The sequence below is a fragment of the Amphiprion ocellaris genome, chromosome 19 (assembly GCF_022539595.1).
Source record: "Amphiprion ocellaris isolate individual 3 ecotype Okinawa chromosome 19, ASM2253959v1, whole genome shotgun sequence".
Taxonomy (NCBI): domain Eukaryota; kingdom Metazoa; phylum Chordata; class Actinopteri; family Pomacentridae; genus Amphiprion; species Amphiprion ocellaris.
Genome location: NC_072784.1, coordinates 29926687 through 29935878, shown reverse-complemented (window position 1 = coordinate 29935878; position 9192 = coordinate 29926687). Strand labels below are relative to the sequence as shown.

The 9192-nt window shown below is 38.8% G+C and overlaps 1 long non-coding RNA gene across 3 annotated transcripts; it reads left to right on the top strand.

The window, feature by feature from the left end:
- The first annotated feature begins 1020 nt into the window (after positions 1 to 1020).
- Positions 1021 to 8933, top strand: LOC111585647 (uncharacterized). Of its 3 annotated transcripts, none has more exons than XR_008599816.1 (5): positions 1021 to 1179; positions 1284 to 1364; positions 2116 to 5868; positions 8533 to 8656; positions 8761 to 8933. It is a non-coding gene; the product is annotated as an uncharacterized LOC111585647 (long non-coding RNA). The 3 variants fall into 3 exon arrangements; XR_008599815.1 differs by having other exon boundaries at positions 8720 to 8933; XR_002747861.3 differs by having other exon boundaries at positions 8533 to 8933.
- Positions 8934 to 9192: the final 259 nt, after the last annotated feature.

Below are 9192 nucleotides of genomic sequence, written 5' to 3'. Positions count from 1 at the left end.
ATTAGCTAAAGTTGCTCTGTATTTGTTAAGGTTGCGCTAAAATGAGTCAAAGTTGCTCTATATTTGTAAACAGTGCTCTATATTAGTTGAAGTTGCTCTGAATGAGTTAAAGTTGCTCTAAATTATTTAAAGTTGCTCCATCTTAGTTAAATTTGCTGTAAATTGGATAAAGTTGCTCTGTGATAGTCAAAATGGCTCCATATTAGTTAAACTTGGTCTATTTTAGCTAAGGTTGCTCTAAAGGAGTTAAAGTTGCCCCATACTAGTTAAGGTTGCTACGCGTTAGTCAAAATGGCTCCATACTAGTTAAAGTTGCTCTATATTAGTTAAGGTTGCTCTGAAACGAGTCAAAGTTGCTCTATATTTGTTAAAGTTGCTCTGCGTTAGTCAAAGTTGCTCTGTATTTGTTAAGGTTGCTCTGTATTTGTTAAGGTTGCTCTGAAATGAGTCAAAGTTGCTCTATATTTGTTAAAGTTGCTCTGCGTTAGTCAAAGTTGCTCTGTATTTGTTAAGGTTGCTCTGAAATGAGTCAAAGTTGCTCTATATTTGTAAACATTGCTCCATATTAGTTAAAGTTGCTCTGAATGAGTTAAAGTTGCTCTAAATTATTTAAAGTTGCTCCATCTTAGTTAAAGTTGCTCTGTGTTAGACAAAATGGCTCCATATTAGTTTAACTGAAGAGGGTTTTTTGTATTTATAACGCAGCAGAAGAAAGTTAACAGTTTCCTGTGGCGTTCTATGAAATGTGCAGACCCCTGTAGTTTCTCAGTTGGTAAATGTTTATGTAGCCAGGTGTAAAAAAACACACAGTTATTTGAGTACAATCACAGAAGAGAGACTGTTTATTTTCTTTATCTTTATTTGTTTTGCATCGGTAAAGTGTTAGATGTCCTATTGCATTTGAATGCACCGCTCAGCTCACGTGGTCCCACGTGCTATACCTAGCTCTCAGCAGCCAATCAGAGGCTACGCAGGCCACGCTCAGCCTGTCGGCTCAGATGCGAAGTGCAGGCACGCTGCTCTTCCGGTTCCTTCTGATCTCAGCCAGAGAAGCGAGGGCAGCTGCACAGTAAGAGGAAGAGAAAACCAGGAGAAAACCTCGGAGTTTACCTGTGAAAAGGAAAAAAACTGTTTGAGCACTTACCCACTGGAGGTCCGGAGCCAAGTGACTGAACGAAGGTGAGAGTTACGTCGGTAAGACGAGTCAATTATCCGGCGGAGAAAAAAACCTTGTTGACGCTTAACGTCGTCGTCTATGCTAATGCTAGCTCTGTGCCTAACAGGCTAACCACTTGCCTTTCACCCAGAGAGCCGCGGCAAGGTCCGACATCGGCGTGCTCCGCCTTGATACACAGAGAGCAACGGTGAGAAATGTGCTTTTTTAGCTACTTTGGTGCTATTTTCCTCTTGTTTTCGCGGGTGTTGAAAGAAGGTAGCAGTGATATTACGGTTATGAGAGTGAACTGAAGTGAATAATGGTGCAATACTTCTGGACATATGCACATTGTGTTTATTATTTTATACGGATGTGTATGTAATTAAAGGGGAAGTGTTTTATTTTCCTAATGCCAATTTAAAGGGAAGAGAGAGTAATTTGGTATGTTGTGATGAATGTAAAACAATATGTTATTTTGTACTATATGATTTATTGAAAACATGTATGTTATTTCAGCTGAGTTTTGAGTAACTAGAGGGTAATTTTTGGTGCAGTTCTCTCACATGAATAGGCCTATAGTGTAAGAGTAATTTAAGCACACTTCTTTAATACCTCTGTGTCTAACTCAAGATGTGTACTGTTGTGTTTTTTTTGCACATGGTTCTGATATGGTTATGATCAATGATATTTTGAATGTTAATGGTTACTTACCATAAGTATTATTGAAACACTGTTCATATGAACAGGTAAATGTGTGAGCACTTTCGTGTTTAGTCCTCATAAATGATACTCTTAAGACTGAACGTTGTACAACTGAGACAGAGATTTAAGATTTGAATAGCAATGAAGATTCATGTCAGAATTGGATGTAATGGTGTGCGTCTTTTGACATTTGATATCCCTGACGATGCATCTGAGAAAAGACGGTGTTGGATGTAAATTGTGTGACCTGTCTACAGGTCAGGTTTTTTTTTGGAGGACTGAAGAGTCTGAGGTTCAGGACAAACTTCCTGCTGTAACAGATGGCGAGCCAACCACCCTGAAGAAAGATCAGCACCGAGAAGATATCCACGTACCCACTCATTCACACACACATCATACATTTACATTACACTACAAAGACCTCTGGAATCAGGTGAACTTGCAATAATCCTACAACAGGAAAACCTGCAACAACTCCTATTTTACTTAAGGGTCCCAACGGACATTTTTTGTTTCAAGTGTGCACACTGGGTTTTTTCTTATTGTCTTACTGTTTGTATTATTATTTTGTATTCTGTACAAATCAGACAAATTGTTTTATCTACTGTTAAAAATTATACGAGTGGCTACTCAACTGTTACCCCTGCGATTGCCTCATTATTGTTGCTCAGTACAGTGGCTCCTCCCGAATTTAGTGTCTTCTGATTCTGGTCCAGGTATTATAAATAGTCCAAGTAATTATTACACTGTAATTCACTTTTACATCCCTGAAGTTGGTTACATTTACTTTTCCACAAACTGCAGCGACTGTCTGAGATGTGGTTTCCATCCATAAGAGCCTCAGAAGTCTCTTCTAACCGGCGTTCCCTTTCAAAATAACGGCTCTTTCTTGTCTCCGGTTAGAAAGCTCTTCTTCAGAGCTGCTGCCTCGGCATCATGTTGTCTCTCAGAGGTTTCATTCAGAATTCATTATTACCTTAAACGTTACTTTCAAAGTGACTCTCACTCTCCTGTCTTAACACATTTCTCTGGAGGTATTTATTATTTGGAAGGCAAAATGCAGCTGTTTCAAACGTACCTAGTGTTGTCTTTGCTCCGCTTGCACACAAAACCCTCTGACGTTAATATGCCGTCCTGCACACTGCGATGAGTCAATTATCCTCCGTTTGTATCATTCTCCTCACACTTTTTGCACGTTTACACTTTTCCCACTCCCCCGTCGCCATGACGACTGCATCGGTTTGAATATTCAGTCAGAAGAGGCTGTCCTCATTAGGTGTACATGCTGTTTTATCAAGTTTAGATAGCAACAGAGAAACGCTCTTCATGTGGAGGAACAACCCGGCTGAGTCTTATTTAGCTTCCTGCAGCAGTCACACTTCCTCCCAAAAAACATCTGAAGGGGGAAACACTGCAGTCAATGCAATGTCTTGATTTAATTCAGTGCAGAAAAACAATGCAAACAAACTGAAAGAAGCCTCCTGGATGAGAGGTGACACAAGTCCGGTTGCTTTTCACTGAAACTCTCAGGTTGACAGGAAGTTGACAGAATCAATGTGTATGTTGGACACAAATTAAGAACAACAGTAGATGGATTATAGAAGGCTTTGCATCGACTTATTATCTGTGTAAAAATATGTATGATCACACAAGCTGTCAGTTTATATAACAGCTACAACATCACACAACTACACTTCTGTTCAAAAGTTTGGGGTCATCCAGACAATTCCATGTTTTCCATTAAAACTCACACTTTTATTCATGTGCTAACATAACTGCACAAGGGTTTTCTAATCATCAATTAGCCTTTCAACACCATTAGCTAACACAATGTAGCATTAGAACACAGGAGTAATAGTTGCTGGATGGTTAGCTTATCATATCTAATCATATCTTATTATCTTGTATCTTAGCTTATCTTAGCTGATCATATCATATCTTAGCTTGTTGTGGTTTATCTCATCATATCTTGTCGTATCGTATTTTAGCTTAGCTTATCATATCTTGTCGTATCGTATTTTAGCTCAGCTTATCGTAGCTTAGCTTAGGTTATTATAGCTTATCTTAGCTTATCCCAATGGATCGTATCTTAGCTCAGTTTATTGTAGCTTATCTCATCTTAGCTTATAATATCTTACTGTATCCTATTTTAGCTTAACTTAACATAGCTTAGCATAGTTTATTGTCTTATCATATTTTATCGCATCATATCTTACATCATATTTTAGCTTAGCTTATTATATCTTAGCTTAGTTTATTGTAGCTTATCTCAGCTTAGCTTATCAAATCTTAACTTATTGTATCATATTTTAGCTTAGTTTAACATAGCTTAGCATAGCTTATTGTAGTTTATCTTTTATCATACCTTTTATCGTATTTTAGCTTAGCTTTTCGTACCTTTGCTTAGCTTATCGTAGCTTATCCTATCTTAGCTTATCACATCTTATCGAATCCTATCTTAGCTTAACTTATCGTAGCATAGCTTAGCTTATTTTATCTTACCTATATCTACTTTAATATTTAAAGTTCCCCTGAGGTTATTCAACTTCCATAAAAACTTGCTGTGTATCAGAATTACATATTTAGAAGCTGTTTTCAATGGAGACAATTCTGTCATTACTAAAATATCTCAGACGTAACTCTATAATGTTACAGATCTATGAGGTCCCTGCCTCTTGACATACAAACCCTCTCCAACTGCTGCAGCTTGAGCACAACAGCTCACCAAACACTGTAAAACTACACAACGCTACACAGTGGATCATTTTGGAGCAATCCAGCCACAAAAGCTATCAAACTGGAAAGTCATTCTAAATAAAAATAGCTCTCCCTTCTCTGCAAGCTCACACTGGATATTTAAATTTAATCCTGAAAAAAATCTAATAATTCAGGTGCAATATCTCAGGTTCATGTGCAATGGTACTTATTACCTCAGTATAATTACCTGCATTACTTTCCACTCCTGCACTCTAGCTTTATTGTGGCTATACTTATTTTATTTTTGTAATATAATGTCTTATTGCTTTTGTTTACTTTGAAAATACTGAATTTCTTGTGCCATTTTGTTGATTTTTTTTTTTAGCAATATCTGGCACAAGAATTTCCTTCAGGATTAAAATATTTTGATCTTATCTAATCTTACCTTTACTTATCATATCTTATCATAGCTTAGCTTATCGTATCTTATTTTTACCTTTACTCATAATATCATATCGTAGCTTATCATATCTTATCTTACTTTTACTGATCATGTCTATCGTATTGTGTCTTAGCTTATCTTATTGTATTGCATCATGGCTTAGCTTATTGTAGCTTAGCTTAGCTTTTTATATCTTATTGGATCATATTTTAGCTTAGCTTATTGTAGCTTATCTTAGCGTAGCCTGTCGTATCTTAGCTTAGTTTGCTGTAGCTTATCTTTTCTTAGCTTATCGTACCTTAACTTATGGTATTGTATTTTAGTTTAGCTTATCGTAGCTTAGCTTAGGTTATTGTAACTGTTGTATCATTTTGGAGCAATCCTATGGAAGCAAATCAGACTCATCAGATTCTGAATTTTAAAAGCTGCTGAATTTCTTACCTTGAATTTTTTTGCATCAAAATTACGTATGTGAATTTTTTATGCCTGAATTTAGCTCATCAAAATTCTAAAAACCAGTTAAAAATTCAATGTCTTCAAAATTCGCCATCAAAAAAATTCAATGTCTTCAAAATTCGCCATCAAAAAAATTCGGTGTTCAAAATTCACCATCAAAAAATTCAGTGTTCAAAATTCGCCATCAAAAAAATTCAATGTTCAAAATTCGCCATCAAAAAAGTCAATGTTAAAAAATTCGCTGTCAAAAAATTCTGTTCACATCTGGGGGACTCAGGCGTAAACAATCCATCCTGGCCAAAATCGAACCAACGCCCAGCCAATCACGTGGCGCTCCTCCGGTCATGTGACGCAGACGGTTCACTTCACAAGACCGGGGTCAACCACGGCTACCAGCATGAACAACGGCGCTTCAGTGAGTGTATTAATCCTTTTTGTCCTGTATGTGGTTTGTTTTTGTCAGAGTCAGTAAGCTGTAATGCATGCCGTTAGCTGCGCTAGCACAGCGTTAGCCGCGCTAATACAGCGCTAGCACAGCGTTAGCCGCGCTAAAACAGCGCTAGCCGCGCTAATACAGCGTTAGCCGCGCTAGCCGCGCTAATACAGCGCTAGCCACGCTAATACAGCGCTAGCACAGCGCTATCACAGCGTCAGCCGCGCTAATACAGCGCTAGCACAGCGTTAGCCGCGCTAATACAACGCTAGCACAGAGCTATCACAGCGTTAGCCGCGCTAATACAACGCTAGCACAGCGCTATCACAGCGTTAGCCGCGCTAGCCGCGCTAATACAGTGTTAGCTGCGCTATCACAGTAATGAGGTCATACAGACAGCACGTTCTGCAGCTGGGTAGTTGAGTAACAATTTTATAAACGCACAAATGGGTGGAAGTGTGATTTATGCGCCCAAAAATGCAGTTAAGTCACAGAGCAGTAGGGTTGCCACCTTTCAGAAATGAAAATAAAGTACGCCCACCACGGCTCCTTGGGGCCACAGTTCAGTAAAATCGGAAAGATATTCACAGATTCAGAATTCCACCATCAATAACTCATTATAAACGATGCCTATTTTCCATCGCTGTAAGGTAGACAATGTACTACAAGCCTAGTTTTATCAACAGTAGCTGTCTTTCAAGCTGCAGAAATAACATTGGTGTCAACAGGAGCCAGTTGAAGGCTGCAGTGATTCTGGTGACACTACAGTGTATCAGAGAGAAGCTATTGAATATTTGTGTCTCTCTTTGCTGTTGCAGCAATTTTGCAATTTGCACACAGTCCCTGTTCACTCCATAGACATCAATGTTATTCATGCAGCTTGAAAGACAGCTACTGTTGATAAAACTGGGCTTGTAGCACATTGTCTACCTTACAACGGTGGGAAAGAGGCATCGTTTATGTTTTGACCAGTGTTGCCAACTCCTCAGTAAGGAAAGTGGCTGTCCTAAAAGTCACTAGAAGTCGCTAAATGATGTCATCGCCTAATTGGCATAATTTCCCGTTTGCATGTAATTGTAATCAACATTGTGGGAGAGACAAAAAGTGAGTTTAAAATACCCAAAATATGTTTCTGAACTAGAGGCTAAATGCAGTGATTTATTTTAGTGTGACAGTGAAGAAACATTTTCATTTCCATCCCGCTCTGTAAGCAGGACGGATCTGCAGAGACTTTGATTCATCTGCCGTCTGGACATGGAGTGATGTGGGTCTCCTTCCTCTAATCAGACAGTGGGATGCTGCAGGTCACTAGACTGACCCCCTGTGCTTTGTGAAGGGGAGGAGCTCACAGCGCCACCTGCTGCTCGTTGAGGACAGCAACTGCAGAACGATCCGAGCTTTCATGTCAGACAGGGGCGGAGCCAGATTAATTTTAGTGGGGGGCGGGGGGCACAGGGGGGGTACAACAGATATTTTGGGGGGGGGTTGTAAGAAAAAATGAAAGCTGCTACCGACCTCTCGCTTTTACAAAGTTTTTTTTCATGTTTTTTTTTTGACTCTTTAACCCAATAGGAAAGCTGTATATGACCTTTTCATTTTGGACTGTTAACATTCAAATTATGATGGACTTGTTTCCTTGTTTATGTGAATTACAACATCATTAGCTGCAACATCTGCCTGTTCTGTAAAACTGGTAGCTCAACGACAGCATCCTGAGGGCAATTAAGTGACAAATACTGTGCAAGAACAGCACTATTACAACCCTGTCAATTTCCACTTCTTAGAATGTTTACTGCCAATTATCACACATAAAACAAGAAATAATATTCTGTACTAATACTTCTGTACTAGCCAATACACAGTGAATAAATATTATCTGAAAGTCGGGTTATTGTTGTTTATCAGCACAATACAAAAAGATTCATGTTAGACATATCCCAGTTAAGACTAGAATATCATGATTTATGTAAATTTACCTCAATAATATGAATGTTCAGGTTAAGATTGTACAGTGATATTTATTATGTAAGTTTAACTGATTAAAGTTTATGACTCTGCACTGCAATATTATTTATTATTTAGATTTACATCATTATAATATTTAGGGTCAGACTCTACAGTATTAAGATTAAGAAATCAAATATTCTATAAAATGTAAATCCACTGAACTCATTTGGATATAGTTAAGTGAGACTCTACAATATTCTTTGACACAAATCTATCTACATTTACTGGACTGATTTAAACATTAAAATCCCTCCTTTCTAATCCTCTGCTGTACGTTCAAACCTGAGGCCTTAAATAGAAACACACAAGTATCTGATTGAAGGAACTTCTGCAGAGTCCTGGTTCCAGAACATGATAGAATTATAGACAAACTTTAACAAAAGCTGCCTGAGAGTTTACAGGTTTTTATGTTAGATTTCTTCAGTAATTTAATGAGAGTTATCAGCAATAATCAAGCGTTCATTTGATGAACTTCATTTCCTAAAACATCCCGAATTGGAGCTCGTATCTTTGGCAGCTGTAAAGTTTCTTCTCCTTCAAAGTTCACAACACAATGAATGAATTCCTAAAACACTCTCAATGCTGGAGAGCATTTGTGATGCTGAAGCAGTGACCAGTTTTTCTGTTTCTTCTCTGGAGATGCACAATGAGGGACGTCTGCAGCGACTGAGAAAGAGTCTCACCACATCCTGACATGAGGAAAAAGACTTTTTTGAAGACTACAATGAGGAAAACTATCAGACAGCAGACGGCTGCATTCAAGGTGAGCTCTGAACATTTGATCTGGAACAGGAATTCAATAACGGCAGCATGAGCTTCATTTCAGTCTGTAGCTGCTGAATTCATGGATGAATCATCTGGCACTAGAGAGGAAGACCATCAAACATCCATGTCAGCTGATGGAGGTCCAAGAGTCTCATCCAACAACCAACCTACAGTGAAGACCTTGAATCTGATTGGACGGCCTCCTATTCAGCCACGTGTGAACAAATGCCTCTAAGTTGATTTGTTTTCTAAAATAAATCCAGTTTGTGTCCTAATCAATGCCTGTGTGTTTGCTTCTTTACACCACTGTTAACAGTTTAGGCTGTTAGATTGTTCCAGATAAGACAAGTACAAGATTCTTCAGAGCCGTTCTACCACGAGCCTGACAGGAAGAACTCCAACAGCTACTGAATGTTCCTGTGGTTCCCTCAAGGCTACAGGAGGAGCCCTACGAGGACGAGCCGGTCCACCTGATGGAGGCCAGTCGCTGTGGTTCAAAGCCAACACCGACTACGTGGACTTCTACTGGACCAC